Source organism: Bos indicus, chromosome 16 (assembly GCF_029378745.1).
Source record: "Bos indicus isolate NIAB-ARS_2022 breed Sahiwal x Tharparkar chromosome 16, NIAB-ARS_B.indTharparkar_mat_pri_1.0, whole genome shotgun sequence".
NCBI classification, from domain to species: domain Eukaryota; kingdom Metazoa; phylum Chordata; class Mammalia; order Artiodactyla; family Bovidae; genus Bos; species Bos indicus.
Window position 1 is genome coordinate 74,227,843 of NC_091775.1, and position 20,193 is coordinate 74,248,035.

The window sequence follows — 20,193 nt, forward strand, 5'->3', positions numbered from 1 at the left end:
TCATCCATAGAAGGCCGCAGTGGAATTTTCCACTGAACCTGAACTAAAAGGGAAACTTGAGAGAGAAGTGGAAGTAAGGAGGCAGGGAGCCAGGACCACCAACTTTCTTTTGGATCTTAGGAAATAAGAGGAGAAATCATTTTAGACACTGGAGAAAGAAATGAAGCAGCAGAGTCTGGAAACAGGGCACCCAAGAGAGCACATACTCCAGCATTCAGAGAGAGATGGGCTCAGGCACTCTGCACAAGAGAATCCTGGAGAAAGATGGGCCAAAGGGAGTTGCCATTGTCTTTGCTAAGATACACCTCTCAAAGTACAATCTGTATGGTCTGTGGTGGGTCTTCTCTAGACAGGTATATAAGAATAGGTCTGCTCAGTTCACAGCCAATGAAAGTATATGCCTTTAAATGTTCACTTCGATAGGCACCAAGAACGAAACCGTGATGCCTGGATTTAGAGTCAAGTGGAATCCTGATCTGAGCACTCACTAGTTTTATGACCTTGGTCATAAAATTTCTCTGTTCCTTAATTTCTCTACTCCTCCATTTCCTCGTCTGTAAAATGGAGAAAATGCCCTCTCTGTCTACCATTTAATGAGTTTTCTACTGCCAGATACCACGCGGTCTAATAATCTTTACTCTTCACTACCACCCCAAGAGGTAGGTGTTATTATCTTCTGTTGACAGGCGAGGAAAACAAGGTTTAAAGAGATTGCAACAACTTGTCCAAGGTCACAGAGCTGCGAAGTGTTGGAACCGATACTCCGTCTAACTTCAGGGTCTGCAGCCTCACGCTGGGTGGCATTGCCCGTCCAGTTGTCCCAAGACCATGGAGATGAATGAAGAGGGAGGTTATCCACATTTCTGTTTAAACACAGCTGAAGGAGTACCCCTTTCCCCCATCCCAGCAAGATCTATAGAAAACAGGGGTCCTCTCCTGCTTCTTTCTCAGTTAACAGATGGCATGGAGGCTTTTCTTCTAGCTGGCTTTGTTTTGGCTTAGTGGCATAGATCGTTCTAAACTTAAGGGCTGGGAAACATGAATCTCAGCCCCAAGGTCTCCAGTGAACAGAATTATTACGAGGAATTGCCATTTGTCAGGCTTCCTCATTACCCTCCACAGGGCGAGGGCACTGCTAAAGCATGGACCCTGTTTCTATGGACCATAGGCAACTACAACCTTGGAATTCAACCTCTCCAGCTTATTAGGACAACAAATTACCCAGGATGAGAACTGCAGTGCATTCAGATGGAAAATGGTGTCTTCTTTTTAATGAAGTGATTTAATTAGGAGCCATTTCCCATCAGCTGGGGTGTCAGAGCACAGCTCGAGCAGCCACTGAGAAAAGCACCAGGCCTCTGCCTTGCCGGCTCCCTCCTTTCTGCTGCCGCCTCTCGGAGAAGGAGGAAATTGAAATCACTTTAGGAAAGCACAGTTCAAGCTGGGAAAGGAGGCAGATCAGGCCTGAGGGCCATGTTGTACAGTCTTCGAGAGAGTCGATTGTCTCAGGCTGTGCTTCTCCAATCTGTAGCGCCCTTCTCCAGCACAAGGATTTTTCAAGCTTTTTTGCTTCTTGTGCTTCTGCATTCTGCTCCTTGCCCCTAGTCATGACCTCCTGCAGCTCTGGTGGCTGAGAAAGCAAAACAATTCGCAAAGAGATCCTTGCTGAAAGCCTATGACTCTGAAGGATGTTCAGGGTGGAGAACTGTGGGAGGTTGAATCAAGTTTGGTCTGTGCTGTCCAGAGCCTGAAAAGTCTCTAATGGCATTGGCAATCTAATTATAAGTACATATAAAAGCCCATGTTCCAGGCCTTCCCTGGCAGTCCAGTGGTCAGGGATCCATGCTTCCACTGCAGGGGTCACAGGTTTGATGCCCGGATGGGGAGCTCAGATCCTACGTGCCTTGTGATGCCCCCCACCCCCAGCCCCAAAGAAAGCCCGGATTCCATTCTGGACAAGCTTGATTTGCACATTTTTGGTGCACTGCCATTGTATTTTCAGCACTCAAATATGCAGAATTTGTATCTTTAGGCTATGTCATTCTGCATCATCCATCAGAGTCTCCAGCCGTCTCTCACAGAGCTGGGAATAAGCAGGGTGAGAATCTCCCAAACCCCAGTAGGAATTTTGTTTTCTTTGCAAATTCCTAGAAGGAAGAGGATAAAGATGAGGTTTAGGATTAGGGACCGCAAAAATGTACAACAGTGCTGAGAGGCTCAGAGCTCCATGAGTTTAGTCAGGAAAGAACTCATGGAGAAAGAGAGCTTTGAACGTGGTTTGAAAATCTTTGACAGATCTGTGGCTCCCTTTATGCATATTTAAACTTTTTTTTTTTTAACCTAAGAAAACCCAATAGTCCCAATTCTTTTCTGCTCACTTATGGAATGTGGCATACACATGTAATCTTTCAAAGGGAAATATTTGCTCACACTGTTGTAAGAAAGTATTCCTTTTTGTTCGATGTGCAGCTGTGATGGCTTCTGAGTAATGCTGTCACCTAGAGCAGTGTTTATCAAAAACTGAGCTGAGCTGAGACCTTTTAGTGGGTTGTAAGGTCAACTGAGTGGGTCATGACCAGCACTCTTTAAAAGGAGATAATCGAATGGAGGAGAAAAAAATAGCAAATAGTTTAGGACTGTAGGTGCGCTCTTGCACAAATACTGACTCACATTATAAAATGCACTTCTTACAGCCTAAATTTGGCATCAGAAGACCTAGGTTCTAATTTTGGTTCTTCTATTAACTGGGCTTTTCTAGTGGCTCAGCTGGTAAAGAATCTGCCTGCAATGCAGGAGATCCTGGTTCGATTCCTGGGTCAGGAAGCTCCCCTGGAAAAGGGCATGGCAACCCACTCCAGTATTCTTGCCTGGAGAATCCCATAGATAGAGGAGCCTGGCGGGGCACAGTCCAGAGGGTTGCAAAGAGTTGGACACGATTGAGTGACTAAGCACAGCATTTACTCTGCAACCAGAAGCAAGTACCTAATATCCCTTCCCTAAACTTGACTTTCAGGATCTGTAAAATGAAGGGCTCTGGTAAAATTCTATGCTTCAGTAATTCCATAAATAGGAAGAATAGAAATTTATTCCTGCACAAATGTACTACAGCCCAAAGTCAAGTAGAAATGGGTTGAAGGTTGTTTTTTTGGAGTATAGTTGCTTTACAATGTTGTGTTCATTTCTACCGTACGGCGAAGTGAATCAGCTATATGTATATATATCCCCTCTTTCTTGGATTTCCTTCCCATTTAAGTCACCACACAGCACTGAGTAGAGTTCCCTGTGCTATGCAGTAGGTTCTCATCAGTTATCTATTTCATACATAGCAGCAATAGTGCATATATGTCAATCTCAGTTCTCCCAGTTCATCCCACTTCCTTTCCCCTCTTGGTATCCATATGTTTGTTCTCTTTATCTGTGTCTCTATTTCTTCTTTGCAAATTGGTTCATCTGTAACATTTTTTCTAGATTTCACATATATGCGTTAATATACAGTATTTGTTTTTTCCTTTCTGACTTACTTCACTCTATATGCCAACCTCTAGGTCCATCCATGGCTGCAAATGGCACTATTTCATTTCTTTTTATAGCTGGGCAATAGTCCATTGTATATATGTACCACATCTGTTTTATCCATTCATCTTTTGATGGACATTTAGGTTGCTTCCATGTCCTGGCTATTGTAAATAGTGCTGTAATCAACATTGGGGAACATATATCTTTTTGAATTATTATTTTCTTTGGGTACATGCCACCCAGGAGTGGGATTACTGGGTCATATGGTAGTTCTGTTTTTAGTTTTTTAAGGAAGCTCCATCCTGTTCTCCATAGTAGCTGTACCAACTGACATTCCCACCAACACTGTGGGAGGGCTCCCTTTTCAGTAGCAAGTGTTTTTAATTATCTGCACGTGGCTCCTTCAATGACATCTATATGGCCACTCAAGATTGGCTAAGATAAGCCTTCAGATCCATCTAGCCACACTGTCCAAGGAATGCTAAACTTACTGCAGGTTTTATGGAAAGATATCAAATTATGATAACATTTTAAAAATAAGTATGTCAAAGACAGAAATCCTAGTACAGGATTGCTTGTGGTCTAAGCCTCTCCTCTACCAAAACTTCATCTCCCTGAAAAAAGAAGTATAACAAGAAACGCAAAGCTTTGTGGAGCTGGAGACCATGCCGTGTGAGGGCTGATACACTCCCTGTTGGTCCCCTTTCACATGCAATGTCACGGATGCATTCTGGAATGAGAGCTTCCCTTTACATGTTCTGCACCCCGGGCTCCTCCTCAGTTCTCTGCAATTGACCAAGAGGCTGACTTTCACCGTCACTGGCGACCCCCAGGCCACAGTTTGTCAACCCCAAGTCTAGGTGATCCCCAAAGTCTCTTTAAGTTTCAACAGTTCCTTTAGGTTAGAAGTGAATTACTTGGATACCAGATACACAATACATTAAATGTAAGATCCTAGATGTAAGAACGCCAGCAGTTTACTTGTTTTTTAGATCGCTTTTTTCTCTGGCTGTCAGTCAGGCCTCAAGTGCAATCCGCCACGGCATTGCTCTGTGGATCAGTCCTAGCCTGAGTCAGGATTTTGCTGAGAATTCATGACCATCAGTTCTCACAGGCACACATTTCAGATGGCCCAGCCAATTTCCTGTATATCCTACACGTAGAGCATTGCAATGTCCTTGAACCTGTTCCCCTCTAACCTCTGAAAATGAAATGTAATGGAACTTGATTTAAGTCCACATAGTTGATTACAGCACAATAATTGTAATGTTTTGTAATTATGTAATTGTTTATCTCTTTCATTACACGGTGAATAACTTGAGGTGCACAATTTTGTCACTCTATGGTGAGATTCCCCTCCAGCAAGAGCAGCTCTGGGCACATTCCAGGCTCTCAATAAATGCAACTGAAACTCAGCTCATCACTGGGAAGAGAAAAAATGGGATCTGAAAGAACAAGTAGACTACTGGAGTGCCTACATCTGGGATCTTACGTTTAAATGCATTGTGTATCTGGTATCCAAGTAATTCACTTCTAACCTAAAGGAACTGTTGAAACTTAAAGAGACTTTGGAGATCACCTAGACCTGGGGTTGACTATGCCCTGGGTGTCAAATTCAGTCTCCCACTTGTTTCTATAAATCAGGTTCTGTTGGAACACAGCCATGCATTGTCCACAGCTGTTTTGTCCTACAGCTGCAGAGTTGAATCATTACAACAGAGACCGTATGACCCACCAGGCCTGAAATACTTATCTGGCCCTTTACAGAAAAGGTTTGCTGGCCCCTGATCTAGACAGAACACCACTCTAATTTTACATGCAAGGGCACTGAGGTCAGGAAGAGGAAGTGACTCATTAACAGCACGCTCTGTGTCTCCACACCCCTGTGTCATCTTCTTCATTATCTCACTCTTCCTTCACCTGAATAACAAGAACTCACTTGGGAGATTTGATTCAGAAGAGCCAGAAAACTGTTGTGAGTTCCTCTGCTTTGCCAAGGTAACATCCCTGAGCCTCTCAGAGCTGCCATGTGATGTCCTCTTTTCCCACGCGTGTCCATCTGAAGCAATGGTAGGGTTTCCACCTGAACCTGAACTCTGTCCACCCTGGATTCAGACAGTGTGAGTTTGGAGAATCACAGCCCTGGGCCTTCTAAGAGGGCTTAGAGTTTGAAGAATCATAGCATGGCCTCCCAGAAGAGAGTTCATCTTATGGGCTTCCCAGGTGGCGCTAGTGGTAAAGAACCTGCCTGCCAATGCAGGAGATGTAAGAGTCGTGGGTTCCATCCCTGGGTCGGGGAGATCCCCTGGAGGAGGGCATGGCAATCCATTCCAGTATTCTTGCCTGGAGAATCGCATGGACAGAGGAGCCTGCCAGGCTACAGACCATAGGGTCGCACAGAGCCGAACACAACTGCAGCGACTTAGCATGCATGCATAAGGAGCAAAGGGTAGAGTTGCACAAATCTGGGTCCACGTGGGAGGAATAGAAAACACAGGTGTTCTTCCCTCCAGGTACTCAGGACACCTGCCCGAGCTCCAGGGAGAAAGGCTGCAACAAGGAAAGAATTAAAACTAAGTGAGCAAGATTTCCTTGGTAGTCCAGTGCTTAAGACTCCATGCTTCTATTGCAGGGGGCACAAGTTCGATCCCTGGTCTGGGAACTAAGATCCCATATGCCACCTGGTGCAGTCAAAAGAATAACAACAACAACAACAAAACCCCTAAGTGAGTGGTTCCACAGCGCCTGGCAGGGCACCGAGGGTGTAAGACAGACGGGATTTGTGACCCCACTGCAGGAGGCTGTGGCACAACGAGTGGTGGTGTGGTTGCCTCCAGGCAGCTTCATGGGCACATGTGAGCTCTCTCACAGAACCCAGCCCAGCAGGCTGGGGCAGGACTGGAGAAAAACTATGGATGTTAGTGATCACCCAGCGGACTCTTCTATCTGCGCACATGAAACGCCCCTTGGGGACCCCTAGAACCATGGCGGGGACTCTGATGAGGCTGGAGGGTTCATAGCAGCAAATGGGACTAAAAAGGTGAAATGCTATTGTTTCTATCCCTGGCCAGAAGAGCAGGTAGCACTGAGCGTGACTACTGCCAATCCCCCAACCTGCCCCAGCTGGTGTGAGAGCGCCTTAGAGGGCGAGTCTGGACTCTTCCCAAGTCATATCTTCGGATGTGGACAGTTAAGCCTCCCGAGCTCTGCTGTTGAGTTCATTAACCCTGGTTCAATAGGGCAGGGATAAACTCCAAGTCATCTAACAAGCAATTGCCTCACTGTCAGTTGCCACTGCCTATAAATATAGTCAATGCAGTTGATGGTATTGGCACAGCCAACCTAAACTTGAGTGGGATCCAAAGGAAATGCTGTTGGCCTGTGAGGGGAAAAGCGAAAGGGAACAAACACTTGCTTAACAACCGTGATTCCCATTTATAGTAGGACATATTGGCTCATAAATAGCGCTTAAAATAAGTTATTCACTCCACTTGAGTTTTTACTGCCACAAACTAAAGACCATGGAGGGAGGTGTAAAAATGGCAAGACTGAGGGCAGGGAAAGCAGGCAGCGTCTGCAGTTTGGGTTAGATATAATTTCTTTATATAATGCCTTTATATATATATACATACGGGCTTCCCTGGTGGCTCAGCTGGGAAAGACTCCACCTGCAATGCGGGAGACCTGGGTTCAATCCCTGGGTTGGGAACATCCCTTGGAGAAGGGAAAGGATACCCACCCCAGTATTCTGGCCTGGAGAATGCCATGGACTGTATACTCCATGGGGTCATATAGAGTCAGACATGACTGAGAGACTTTGATTAAGTCTTATCTAAGACTTAATGACTTGCTTTATATATAAAGAATGTATGTTCTTTAGATATTCTTTATACATATATTTTATATTAAATAAAATATTTATTTAAAATATAGACTATGTATTTGGCTGCGCCTGGCCTTAGGTGCGGCACACGGGATCTTTAGTTGTGGCATGTCCAGATGATCTAGTTCCCTGGCCAAGGGTTGAATGTGGACCCCCCTCCACTGGGAGCATGGAGTCTTAGCCATTGGAACACCAGGGAACTTCGGGTTGGATAACTTCTGGGAACGATTTTCTAGGCTTACCCATGATCATATGTGGTGAGTGTATTTGTATGCAAATGATATGAAGAAAAATTACCTAAAAGTTGGAAATAAGACAAAAAATATTACACGTGCCCTTTAGTGTCATGCCATCACACTGTCTAACAAGCCGACCTAAGGGCCATCTGATGCTCGAAGAGAAGTAACCTAGTTAGACTTACGAATTATTAATGATCCAGGCCCAGATTCTCTAGGAGACATTAACTTCAGAATATTGCTAGGCTACAAATGGCTTGTATTCAGTAGAAATGCAAATGAATTCTGTCAGCTAGAAAATGTAACCTCAAAAGGTCTGATCTTATTGCCACACGTGACATTAACTAGCTTTATCTACTGTGCAAACTTACTTCCACATCCTTTCTTTTAAGGATCAGATGAAACAGCCCCTTGTATTCCCCTGTGATTGGGCTTTGTCATCCTGCTGATTCTCTAATGAATTATATAAATCTTTGACTATATGTCTGTATGAGAATCTTGGTTTTTAATCTATTTATTTTAATTGCAGGCTAATTATTTACAATATTGTAGTGGAAAATCCCATGGACGGAGGAGCCTGGTAGGCTGCAGTCTGTGGGGTCGCTGAGAGTCAGACACGACTGAGCGACTTCACTTTCACTTTTCACTTTCATGCATTGGAGAAGGAAATGGCAACCCACTCCAGCGTTGCCTGGAGAATCCCAGGGACAGGGGAGCCTGGTGGGCTGCCGTCTATGGGGTCGCGCAGAGTCGGACACGACTGAAGCGACTTAGCAGCAGCAGCAGCAGCAGCAGTGGTTTTTGCCATACATTTTATAGAACCGCACCCCCCCCCCAAAAAAAAATCACTGTGGGCTTCCCTGTTTGTAATTATCCATCTTACTCTTGGTGCATCATAAATTGGACTCATCTGGCTTTCATTTCTCAGCTGGCAGTTTAGACAAACTGTTTTTTTGTTTTTTTAAAAAATGAAAGTTCCTTTTATTTCTACTATGAAGCTAATTCACTTCAGCAGGTTCCTTAGTGACCTTTTGGGCCCAGCGTTGTACTGGTTACTCCATGAATTACAGAAGAAAGGTCAGAGCCCTCTCCTTAGGTATCTCACAGATCAGTTGAATAGATGAATCTTATGCATTTTTAAATAGTCATCAGCGTTGAGACATGCCTGTGATAAGCTCAGACCAACTAGCTACCTTGAGCTCTGAGGCTAATCTAATTTTACTCAAGGATCCAGAAAAAAAGGTAGCAAGAAAGATGAGTGTGGCTGTGACAAGTTTCTGCCTCTCTTGGCTCTCGCCCAACTCATCGGCCTGGGAGATTGATTTCCCCTCCAGCCAGCATCTTGTTCAGCATTTCTGCTCATCATGCCCCTGGCACTGCTTCCTCAGAGGACTGTCCATCATCCCTAAACCATCACTGGTCCTCTTGATAGATCAGCAGACAGATGCTGGGGATACAGATGGAAATTCAGAAAATATCACCTGATTCACAGACTCATTCCTTCCTTCTTGTTACTTTGCTTGGCTTCTGACATCAGAGAGAATCATCAGGCAGTCTGGCAGTGAATCAGGAGGAGTGTGTGTGTGTGTGTGTGTGTGTGTGTGTGTGTGTGTGTGAAAGATAGGGATGGGAGCACCTGGACCAAAAGGGAGAAGATTCCTGGTATGAATTTGAAGGAAGAAAGCTTCTAAATGGGGTGTCCTCTAACTTCTCTGAATTTTTATAAGTCCCTCTTTTAGAAAGGTTTTAGAGAATGAAGCTGACAGTACAGTCTCTTCAAGGTCAGAAACAAAGGCCAGTGTGTTCATTGTTGAATCAAACAGAGAAGGGGTGGAGAGTGGGCTTCGGCACCCACATGTCCATTGGGATGAAAGGATAAGAACTGGGTGGGGTTAAGTGGGGAGGAGGCAGAGATACCACAGACACTTTTGGCCAAACTTCCATTAAACAACTTTATCAATGAAACCTAGCTGGGGTCTCCCAGTCCCTTCAGATCCAGATAAGGTCTGTTTGAAATGTCTGCATTATTCCAAAGTGGGAGCCCCCTCCCAGATTTCTGTGAACTATTAGGGGCTGTATACGATCTCGCCCATCTCTGGCTCTCACTTTCTGCCCCTGCTGAGTTCGTGTTGTCTACCTACCTCTTATGACTGTTCCTTCATTTCACCCGGCTTTAACCCAAACATGGAAGCAGAACTTGGTCCCCTTTCCATAAAATAACCATTCACACAAGGAGATGAAAGAGATTTACAGGCAGCAATAGAAACTATTTAAAATTGAATAGTGAAAGTCCCTTGGCCACACTGCCCTATTGCCCTGCTAGCTCCTAAATCCTCTTGCTCTCTTATGCAAGGCAGTGTGGTATAGTGGTTTTAGGGACATGAAGGCTGCCTGCTGGAGTTCATATCCTAGTCTAACCCTCACCAGCTCTATACGTTAGGTAAGTCCCTTCACCTCACTGTGCCTCAGTCTTATCATCTGTAAAATGGAGATAATAATCCACTTACTTCATAAAGTAGTGAGAGCATGAAGGAAGATATATATGCGAAAGCACACTGAAGAGTGTATGGCATCACTGGGTACAAGATAAATGTAAATCAAAACCACAAGGAGCTGCTACTTCATACCTGGATGGCTAGAACTGGAAGTTCAGATAATAACAACTGTTGGTGAGGATGCAGAGAAATCTGATCACGTTACATCCGAATGTGATGTGAGATGGGTCAGCTGTTTTGGAAACCAGTCTGGCAGTTCTTCAAATGGTTAAACGTAGATTTACCACACGTCTCAGAAATTCTACTCTAAGAGAAATGAAAACACAATAGCTTGTACCTGAGTGTTTGCTGTTTAGTTGCTAACTCTTTGCAATCCCTTTGTCCATGGGATTTCCAGGCAAGAATACTCGAGTGGGTTGCCATTTCCCTCTCCAGGGGATTTACAGAAGCACTATTCATAATAGCAAAACGTGTAAACTATCTAAATGTCTATCAGCTGACGAGTGGATAAACAAAATATGGTATAACCACATAATGAGGTATTATTCAGCCACAAAAAGGAATGGAGTATTGACACATGCTGTAATGTGGAAGAATCTTGAAAACATTATGCTACACAAAAGAAGTCAATCACAAAAGCCCACATGCTGTATAATCTTTTCAAATGAAATGTCCAGAACAGGGAAATCTCCCGAGAGTAGATTAGTAGCTGCTTAGGGCTGAGAAGTGGTGGTTGCTAAAGGAGTTTAGAGCTAAAGGATATGGGTTTTTTTGTAAAGTTGATGAAATGTACTAAGATGACCACAGTGATGTTTCCATATAACCATTTATATTCTAAAAAACAACTGAATTATATACTTTAAGTGTGTGAATTGTATGGTATGTGAACTATATCTCAATAAAGTTTTTTAAAAAGAAAAGAGAGAGGATGTACATTTATATTTACAGCAGTACCTAGCACATAGGAGGGGCTTCCCTGGTGGCTCAGATGGTAAAGAATCTGCCTGCAATGTGGGAGACCTGGGTACGATCCCTGGGTTGGGAAGATCCCCTGGAGGAGGGCATGGCAACCCACTCCAGTATTCTTGCCTGGAGAATCCCATGGGCAGAGGAGCCTGGTGGGCTACAGTCTGAAAGGTTGCAAAGAGTCAGGCACGACTGAGCGACCAAGCACAGCACATAGGTGAGTCCTGAGAGGAAACCACGCAAACATTCAGATGAGTCGTGTGTGTGTGTGTGTGTGTGCTTGGAATTTTCCAGCTAAGAATACTGGAGTGGGCTGCCCTTTCCTTCTCCAGTGGATCTTTCTGACTCAGGGATCAAACCCATGCCTCTTGCTTCTTCTGCACTGGCAGGCGCATTCTTTACCACCGCACCACCTGGGAAGCCCCAGATGAGCCCTGAAGGACGGATTAATGACAGGTCAAATCCCAAAGACGTAGAAAGGGGAACTAACCAGGTGGGGTGTCCCGTGGGCAAGAGGAGGGACTCCAGAGAGTGAGCTGTAGCAGCAGAGGGTGGCCAACAGGAGCTGTGGTTTTCAGAGCCAAAGCAGCCGCTGCCTCCCAGCAGCCCACCAGGGAGAGTCTGGGAGAGGGAATGCTTTCTCATGGTCACTTCCCATCTGCTGGGACTCCCCGTCATCGGCACCCACAGGAAAGCCTGAGACACCCGCTGAGGAGACCACAGATGCTGTCCATCCAGACTCAACCATGTGGACCAATTTAGCCTTTCCCCCTTTCCTGGTGCCCTCGTAACAACCCCACCCTAGGACCCATCTTTTAGGACCCAGCTTTTCCCACTATTGGCTTAATAACGTAGTTTCTTAATGATTGTTTTCTTACTTGGCTACTTTTCTGCAGCAAAATACTTGCTGCCTTTTGCAAACACAAACTTGCTCTTAGAAGAGTTAGAGAAAGGAAGCGAGAGCGTGAGAGTGCTTCTCCCGGGCTAATCTCGAAGAGTGGGGCGGGGGTCGGCGGACGGAGACCGACAGGGCTGGCTGCTCGCCCACCTGGAGGCCCAGCGTGCTAAGTCGCCTTGGTCGTGTCCAACTCTCTGCGACCCCGTGGACTCTAGCCCGCCAGGCTCCTTTATCCATGAGATTCTCCAGGCAAGAATGCTGGAGTGGGTTGCCATGCCCTCCTCCAGGGGATCTTCCCCACCCAGGGATAGAACCTGCATCTCTGATGTCTCTAGCTCTGGCAGAGGCATTCTTTACCACTAGCGCCACCTGGGAAGCCCATGGCCCAGTGCAGAAGTAGCAAGCGTACCTGTTGAAAAGAGACAGATTCTCAACTTCCCCTTCTAGTAAGGGTACCTACAGAGACCTGTATTTATGCTTCCCAGGGGCTATTTTCTCCTGGAGGTGTGGCCCCTTCCAGGTAGTCTGGTGAATCTATATGTGGATTAAGGTCGGGGCAGAAAGTGGGTATGACTACCTGCTATTGCTACGGGCTGAATTGTGTTTCCCCTTTAATTTATATGTTGAAGTCCTAACCCCCTTGTCCTTTACAATGTAACTAACTTGGAGACAGAGACTTTAAAAAGCTGGTGAAGGTAAAATGGGTTTTATCAGGGTGGGCCCTAATCTACTACATTTACATCCTTATAGGAAGAAGAGATGAGGACATCGGCACAGATGGGCCGTATGGAGTCACAGAGAGAAAAAACAGTCACCCAGAAGCCCAACACAGAGGCCTCGGAAGAAACCAACCTGAAAACACCTTGATTTTGGATGTTCAGCTTCCAGAATTGAAAATAAATGTCTGGGTGTTTTTGCTGGGTTTGTGTTTTTGGCTTGTGATGGGTCTCCATGGCAGCGTGCGGGCTCTCTAGCTGTGGCTCACGGACTCAGTAGTTGCATCACGTAGGCTTAGCTGCCCCATGGCATGTGGAGGCTTAGTTCCCTGACCAGGGATGGAACCTGCTTCCCTGGCAGAAGGCAGATTCCGAAGCACTGTCGGTCCCTCCTGTCGGCCTTCATCCCTGCCTCTAACACACGCGCAGTGCGGACGCCTCACTGTGTCATCTGTTTGGAAGGCTGTTCCTTTGGCCCCTGTATATCTGCTCCCATTCTCTTCCCTCTCTCCAAGCCACCTGAGGATCTGCTACCCTCAGACTGGCACGTACGGTAGTTACTCGGAGTGACAGGATCAACTTTCCTCTGCGCAACCTCCAAGGAGCTTTTCTTGGGGGTGGGGGGTGGTTTGGAAAACGCAACGAGGAGTAAGACAGTGGTTGTCCTCAGCCTCATAGAGAGGCCATGATTGAATCTGATAGTGAATTGTGATGATTTCACTGAGATGATCATTTGAAGGGGGCCTTCAAAGAGGAGTACGAGTTCAACAGTGGTGACTGGGCATTCTGTGCAAAGGAAACAGGATGGCCAAAGATCTCAGCGCTTTGACCTTGCTCCATTTTCTTCCAGCCACCACCTGAAATTGTATTTTAATCTAGCTTCTAGTTGTTTCTTTTCTGTCTCCCGCATGCACTCTAATTCCCTGAATGCAGGAAGCAGGTCTGTCCTACGCGCCCCAAAGAATTTCGGGCACATGGTGGGTGCACGGTGCCTACGTGCAGCATGGATGAATCAACAGGCAGTCCAAGCAAAAGGGAGGGAAGAGGACTTTCATGAGATCTACAAGTACTTACGTCATTTCATCTGCGTAATTCCACTCCCGAAGAAAGACGGCATTATCTCCATATTACAAATAAGGAAACGGAGGTGAGACAATGGCAAGCAACTTGCCAAAGGTCACACACCCAGTAAAAGGTAAATCTGGGACTGAAGCCTAAGCTAGCAGGTTCCAAAGTCTGGGCTATACCAGGAAGAGGCTAACAGAGGCCTGAACTAAGTAAAAATGTGGGAAGGGAGTTGCGTTCATGCTTAGGAGGTGTTGCGCTGACAGAGTGGACCAGACATGGCCACTGGCTGGAAGAGAGAACCCTCTGCAGTTTCACCTCCATCTGAGCCGCTGGCCCTGGCCTTCTCAATCGCATGGGGATGACAGGGAAAACCCGTGGCGTTGGCCACTAAGCTGGTTCACTTTGGAAGACTTAGATATCCACCTTCTCAATGAATGTTCCCCCACAATATGGGGACAGACACCAGCTTTACAGTTGTTGTGAGATGATGCGGGTAAAGCACCCAGGCCAGTTCTTGGCCCACAGGAGGTGTTCAATAAACATTAATTCCCTTCTCTTTTCCCCATGGCCTCCTGCCATCTTTTTATCTCCTGAGAGGAGGACCAAAGAGGGAGGACGTGTAAAGAGCACATCTGCTCTGGGGCGGGTGGGGAAGCGGGCAGTCTCAAGAAGGAAGGCAGGGACAAGCCAGGCCCGGAAGAAGTAGGTGGATAAGAGACCAGGAAAATACCCCGCGGTTTTCTCTCCAAGGAAAACTCTTACCCTCTAGAAGGAAGACTCCAACAAGCCACCAGAATCCTAAATCTTGTGCTCAATCCTCCAGAGCCTGCTGCAGGAGAAGCCGGGGACCGTGTGACCTGGGCCTCATATATACAGATTTGGTTGTATTTCCAAAGGAAGTTACTCGCCAAGTTATTATAATTTGGGGTTTGTGTTTAAAATGTTAATTTTTAACAGTTTTATTTGTGAGTTTAATTATGGATTGCACCTGGCAGTGATTTTCCATTTCTTAAAACATAATGTGCACTGCTCTATAAAACCTAGTTCCTGACATAAATATGCTATTTGTGGGATCGTTTTTAAAAGGTGATAACTCATAATCAATTAAATTATAGCACAAGATTTTGTAAAATTGTTTTTGAATTTCCATATTTCCTCTGTGTTGGAAATGTTTTTGTTTTTTTAAAAAAAAAGAGGCCTGGGTTTTTCGTCTCACAGGACAGCAGCCTCTCAGAGGCCGAGAGGGGAGGCCAAGAGCCTGTTACTGGGCTTGTTTACAGCGCCACCTGGTGTTTATAACTCATTAAGCTCTAACGCCCCCTCGTCCTTAAGCCCTGAAATTTGCTGAGTAAAATCTCCACAACGACTTTTTGAAGCATTCCCTCTCTCAAAATTTTTAATTTACTTAAAAAGAGTAAGGGTTGTAAACCAAAATGACAGCTGATGCACAACGACTTTTGTTTCCTTCTAGCTGACACCCCACTCCAGTACTCTTGCCTGGAAAATCCCATGGATGGAGGAGCCTGGTGGGCTGCAGTCCATGAGGTCGCTCAGTTGGACACGACTGAGAGACTTCACTTTCACTTTTCACTTTCATGCATTAGAGAAGGAAATGGCAACCCACTCCAGTGTTCTTGCCTGGAGAATCCCAGGGACGGGGGAGCCTGGTGGGCTGCCATCTATAGGGTCGCACAGAGTCGGACACGACTGAAGCGACTTAGCAGCAGCAGCAGCTTCGTATAAAAGTGGGAGGGAAGGTCTGTTTGTACTACAAGTTAAGACTGACTGAGCAATGACTATGTGCCAGGGAGTGTTCTAAGTGTGCTGCATGGATTAAGTAACTTCACTATTGTAACAATTCTAGAGACAGGTATTATTATTAACATGCCCATTTTACAGATGCCACAACTGAGACACAGAGCATTTAAGGAATTTGCCAAAAATCACACAACTAGAAATCAGCAAAGATTTCAGGTCAGGCAGCCTTGTTCCACTGCTCATGATTTTAACCACTTTTCCATGCAAGTGCATGTTTCAAGAAAAGGTATCTTCTTAATTTTTATTTGGCCTGATATTAAAAATTTAATTTCTCTGGGTAAAGTTTGATGGACCAAGGATAAACAGAGAAACAAACAAGGTAAAAAATAATGCCTTCAATAATCCTCTGCTATATGAGATATTAAGCTTCTCAGAAGCATAGATTGCCCTTTAGAATGTCATGCAATCCAGAAGGATGGTATACAGAACAAGTTCATTAGTGTTTGTTCATAACACCTCCCTGCACCCCAGTTAGGAAAGTATTATATTCTCCTCAGTCTTTTTAAGAGTTCAACAATTTCAAATCTCTCCTTTAAAAGGGTAATAATAATAACAATAGATAGTGTATTGAGTGCTTTTTCTTGGTTTTTGCTTTAGAGAAGCAATGATCTAGTGAAAAATGATGTGGATTTGAAGGAATCGTACTATCTGGGCTCAAATCTTAGCTGTTATTGACTGCACAAGTTCCTTCACATAGCTAGGCCTTAATTTCCCCTACAGAATAGGGAAAATGATCGTGCCTGCTTCAGAAGAGTGTGTGAGGATGAACTGATTTAATTCATGTAAAGAGTTCAGAAGAGTTTCCAGCACGTAATGTGCCAGGCGCCATGCTCAACAGACGGGTGACAAGACCACCTTTTAATGCAAGGGTCTCTCTGTATAAACTGTTGGCTGTTAAAATTATTAATGCAGAAAGGAAACTGAGAAGAAACATACCAAGATGGTAATCGCTGCCACCAAGTGGGTGTACTTTCATTGGTTTTCACTGTTTGACTTGTCTGCCGAATAAGCGTGGGTTGTTTTCTAAAAAGAAGACCAAAACTAAAGATTAACGAAAGAAAAAAAAAATTCATTGAAGGAACTTAGGATAATTGACTGGGTAAAAAAAGTCTCATGGAGGACACAGTGTATGTCTTCAAATCGTCATTTCACTTCAAACTGAAACGTCTTCAAATTGCTGAGAGGTAACAAGTGGAAGAGAAAGACCTGCACTTCAGAGCGAGGACCGATGGGTGGAAGTTTCAGTCCCTAGTGAGCAAAGGGGACTGAAAAGCCACAGGGAGTAGCTCATCCTTGAAACATTCACCCGAGGCTGAGAACGCCTCTAAGAGACAAGGAACAGGCAGGCAACTCACGGTCAAGTGGCAGACTGGGTCATGAGACCTCTCTAGTCCTAACCTTTCATTTCCTAATGTTGCTCTGAAACACACCTGAAGAAACGAAACACAGGCGATCACCAGCTCGCAGAGAGCTGAAGTCTGCGTTCTTGCCAGGTATTTGTGTCCTACCATGTCTCCATAAGCCCTGTGAGAAGACACGTGTCTTCCCTCTTTCTTAAGGACCCAGTTGGATTGGAGAAGATGAAAGCGATGGCCCCAAACCAGCGACACCTTAGTGCCCATATCCCACCAAGTGCCGGACACCAGCCCTGAAGCACAGTCCCTATGCTGGTTACTGCAGAGACGAGATCAAGAAAAGAACAGGCAGGCCTTTGGCCCCCGGGACTCATGATCCCATTTCTGTCCTCTGCAGCAGTTAGGAGTTGTGGACGATAGAGCCTGGCCTCGGCGGCTGGAACAAACAAGGGTTCAGGTTTTCACAGCAGAGGCTGCAGGGAGGAGGACACGCAGAGCTGTGATGGCAGCTTTGGGATGCGGCTGGGGAGCCAGGCTCCTGCTGCCTTTCGGCGCCACCATCTGCTGGGCACAGAAGATGGGCACAGGATATCTTCCTGGGGAGCTTCGACCGTCACTTCTGTGTTCCAGGCAGGAAACAGGAAGCACAAGCGGCAAAAGAGGTGTTCTTCTCAAAGTGCTCTCCTAAGAATCTGCTCCAAAGTTGAATGCTTGCTTCTCTGGCCACACCTTACCACCACGGGGATCGGGCACTCTGGTCACCCAGTAAAACCCAGGGTCCCATTACTAGGGAAGTAGGAGGCAAGCACAGGCCAAATAGAAGCAGTGTCTGCCACCGTCTCTCTCATCCCTGTCAGGATGGCAGGGCTTGTCCCCCACTTTACAAAGACGAGACAGCTGAGAGGCAGCCAGGAGGACCTGTGCAGAGCTACAGCAGGGCGGTGGTGGTGACGGTGCTGGCACCCAGCTCAGGGCCGCTTTTGGAAAAAGACGAACACAGAAGGCAGAGACTCACGAACATCTGTGGACCAACAGCAGGTGTGAGCCCAGGGCCATCTCCCTGCGGGGAGTCCAACTGGCAGACGAGAGGGGCTGCAGAGGGCAGCGAGGACAGGGGCTGCAGGACTCCACGCTCCGTGTCATCCCCTGGTTGGCAAGAGCTAGACAGCTCTGGCCTTGGATCAGCTGGGAGAACAGATGGGCAGGGATTCAGCACAGCTTCCAGAGCAGCCAAGCGGCAAACCTGCCTTCCCTCCGTGTCAGCCGAGGTTACGGTTCCCACTGGGTCCCAGCCAGCGGCAGAGGCTCAAGCCTGAAGACCCTGACAGCTGGGCCAGGACCGTGCCATTCTCCGCCCACCGTGGAGGCCAGGACGAGGGCCAGCGAGTGCAGGGGCTCCTCCGGCAGCAAGGGGGACGCACCTGGGCGGAGAGGCTCACCAGATTCACATTTCCCTGTGCAGGGTGAGCAAGCCTGCAGCGATCCAATCTCAGCCCTAACTCCTTTGGGGCCCGGGACTCCAACCATGGAGATGGCAGCCCATTTGTGTGGCAGAGGCCTGGAGCTGTTCTTCCACGTGTTCTGGTGTCCCACAGGAAAGACGGCCATGGGGCCAGAGGTGTAAAGGGGAACCCAGGAATCAGTCTGAAAAGTCAGCAGTGCGCATCTGAAGAAAGGCGGGTCCTCACAGAAACAAGGAACACCATGAGGGGATAGGAACACATGTCCAGCTTCAGGGAAGAAAAAGACAGAAAACGCACCGCATAGAATTTTATTGCAGCTCTGGCTGGAGCGTATCGTGTAAGAGGAAGAGACACAAGTCTTTAGAAAGACATGAACTTCCTGCTGTCAGCTGGACATGGTGGATGCATGTGGAAGGAACGACTAGGGACGAAAAGAGGTGTGTGTGTGGGGGGGTTCTTTCATATTCCACAGACGACATCAATGTGGGATTATCTGTGTTACCTACTCCCAGTTCACCGGCTCTGACACTAAAAGCGGACTGAAACTTGTTTAGAATTCTGTTTAGCTGGAAAAGCTTTTTTGCATGAGACTGAAGTTTGTTTAGATTTCTATTTAGCCAGAAAAGTCAGAAAGGCTTTTTTGAATGGTATGAAAATGACGACCAGAATGCCTTTGAAGAGAGCAGCTGGGGAAGAGATGGGAAGGAGAGGGGGGGCCAGCGGCGGGCCCCACGCAAGAGGCGGCTCCCTGCAAGAAGCAGGCTGTGCATTTCCATCACACTCTTCCTCCGGGAGGTTGGGCACCCCGCAGCCACCTGCAGACTACACAGTGAGGCTCTTTGGATGGTTATAAAGAACTCCCAACCCTGTTCCCTTACCCCTGGCCTTCTGTCATCTCGAGATTCTGGACTCATCAAAGTTACGCCCTGCGGCCTGAAGGTCTGCTCGTGCAGCTGAGGGCAGGCTGGGCAGCAGGCGGCCAATCGGGCTCCCACCCCGCCCGCCTCCCCCTCTGTCCTCAGCAGCCCCGACGAGGGCACCATCAGGGCGGAGGCTCCACGAGCCCGCCTTGGCCCTCTGGGGTGAGAGGAGTCAGCAGGGACACGTACCCACCCTGCCGGGGCCATCTGCACTCAATTACAAGCCCTTTGGAAGCCGGCAGAGGGCTGTTTAGCTGCCGCTGGTTCTCTATGATTAGCTAGTTCTTGTCTTTTGAATACTGCATATGGTGCAGCCAGCTGTAGAGGGCATTCATGATTCAAAGCTCTTTTCCCCTCAAAAAGAAAAGTGCTAAGCTAGTTTTATTACCACGGGAAGAGAAAAAAAGTTTAGAACTCTTACTTTCGGGTTAAGATCCTTTTCCTTCCTTAAAATTCTACCTCTCCCCAGGATTGGGACCATTCCATGTTCTACCAGCACGATACAGGTGCTCGTTTGCTCAAGGTGAGCCTTGTGAGGAAATATCAAGATCGTGTATAATTCCAGCTTAGGCGTTTTTATCCACAGTTCAGTAGACTCTCTCCTCTCCCTTATTTTTTATGGGAGACCTGATGTGAAGGTATCCTTGTAATGAAACCACTCCAGATTCCGCCCTCTGCAATCAACTGAGGAGCCAGGGCCACTGCACAGGCTTACTTACCTTCTTTCGCAGGTGCTGAACCAAGAACAGAAGCAATACGGCTTTGTGCACACTTGATACTCTCGGTGTTCTCTGTGGGTAAGAAGCAGTTAGCTGGCTATAAGCCAGCATTAAAGTCAGCAGGAAAGCTTAATAAAATG